The sequence below is a fragment of the Anomaloglossus baeobatrachus genome, unplaced genomic scaffold (genome assembly GCF_048569485.1).
Source record: "Anomaloglossus baeobatrachus isolate aAnoBae1 unplaced genomic scaffold, aAnoBae1.hap1 Scaffold_670, whole genome shotgun sequence".
NCBI lineage: Eukaryota > Metazoa > Chordata > Amphibia > Anura > Aromobatidae > Anomaloglossus > Anomaloglossus baeobatrachus.
The window spans coordinates 137,763-139,772 of record NW_027445042.1 but is presented as its reverse complement, the minus strand read 5'-3'; the positions used below and the strand labels follow the sequence as shown (position 1 = coordinate 139,772).

Here is a 2,010-nt window from a genome sequence, read left to right as displayed (position 1 = left end):
GTCCTGGAGGTACTGCAATACCAGGTCAATGCGTGGAGTGGACAGAGCAAGATTTTTTCCATCTCCTTGTTCTAAAAATCCATTTAATATATGGTCCCCAGAGAGGGGACGTATCAGATATTAAACTGATAAGAACAGATTTAATTTTTTTTTTTTTCTGTTTATCAGTAGGACTTCAAAATAACAAAGGTGATCGCCTCCCGTTGCCTGGGAACCGTCCAGGCACAAGAGGGCTATGTGTCACCAGAAGGCGCACACACTTCCTCAAGGCCGGCAGACGTGCAATCCCAGGCACCTTCCAGTACCGACCAAGGTAGCGTCCTCCGAAACTACACTTGATCTTAGCCAAAAGGCCGAGAAGCTATAACCCGAATTGGTTACGGCCTTGAGTGGCACCCTGGCCTATACCGGACACATCTTAGGGAGAGGGAGACAAACCCACGCCTACAGAAGACATTTTGTCACCCAAGCCAACCCTTGAAAAGGCTGTTTTGCAGAGCAAAAACAAGAAGAATGATGCTTTTTGCAGCCGCCGCCCACTGCAATTAATCTGAATAACTCCTCCTCCTCCAAGCACCTCCCCTCCCCCTTGCAGTCTTTCCAATTCATGATACAAAAAGACGGACGGACAGGACAGGACAGGACAGGCTGCCTGACTTTCCGTCACTGCCACCCTTTGCCATCCTTGCCCGTAGAAAGCCCTTTCATCATCCCCAAACCCTAATCTTTTCCCTTCCCTTCCCAGCTGCGTCTCACTCCCTTTCATTAGGAAGTGAGCGCAGCCTTTTCTCCGTTCTGCACATGCGCGACGTTAAACACAAATGCGCAGGCGTGCGTTCCATTAGCCTCACTGCATTCCACTCCCATACAGGAAGTGGGCGCAGCTATTACTACGGTCGCACATAAAAGAACCCACGGCCACCACTGCACACAGCTGACTCCACCACAGGACACCCACTTCTACACCAACGCAGGTAAGACAGGATCGGCACCTCTATGCTCCCGTTACAATCAGGCTCAGTCACCATGTGATAACGCTCTCAACTCTTTAGTTGCAGGCTCCCCTTGCTTCACCTCCACTGGCTGTGCTGCCATTTCCTCTCCCACCTGGAAGGTATACTTTATTCCACTATTTTCCTGTTTCTCTCTTCCCCCTTTTCCCATAACCTACTTTTATCTGCATTTGTGGGGTATCTATATGCTATTTACATCATAGTTTTATTCATTAATATGGAAGGGAAGAGTGCCCATGAGAGTGTTGAACTGCGGAGAGCAAGAGATTAAGCTGCTCCGATTTGCCACCATTGATAAGCTGTTCTCAGTAGATACACATGCTATCCAAACAGCAGCATCCACCATTGCTTCAGCCCACCCATTCAGTGACAGCTCACCAAGTCAGCCAGAGGAGTGGTGTAAGGAATTACACGTAGGCACTGACTCCACACCTTCACATCACAAGAAGGGGGTCTACAGGCTAGTGCAAGAATACGAGCAAGTCTTCAGCAAACATCCGCTAGACTTTTGAAGAATAAAAGGGGTCAAACACTACATCCCCACAAGTGCACACCCACCCATCAAAGAGAGATATAAGCCAAAACTACCTGCACATTACCAGTGTACCAAGGACATGTTGAGCAACATGAAGGAGGCTGGGGTTATCCGTGACAGTTGTAGCCTCTGGGCAGCTCCGTTGGTCCTGTTAAAGAAGAAGGACAGCACCACTCCCCTGTATTGAGGAATAGCTAGCTGCATTGAGAACTGCAAATTATTTTTCTACCCTTGATCTCACTAGTCGCTATTGGCAAGTGTCCGTTGCTGAGGCAGACCGGGAGAAGACCGCCTTTGCCACCCCGATGGGTCTCTGCGAGTTCAAAAGCATGCCCTTCGAGCTGTGCAATTTGCCAGGAACCTTCCAGAGGCTGATGGAATGCTGCTTGGGACACCGAAACTTTGAAACGGTACTGCTATACCTTTATGATGTTATTGTTTATTCTAAAGCAAACAAGATTT

General features: G+C 48.6%; 1 non-coding gene across 1 annotated transcript; it reads right to left on the bottom strand.

Annotated features, from left to right (window-relative positions):
• On the bottom strand, positions 1-194 carry LOC142286634 (U2 spliceosomal RNA; the record flags this gene model as incomplete). Its single annotated transcript, XR_012747734.1, has 1 exon — positions 1-194. It is a non-coding gene; the product is annotated as a U2 spliceosomal RNA (small nuclear RNA).
• Positions 195-2,010: the final 1,816 nt, after the last annotated feature.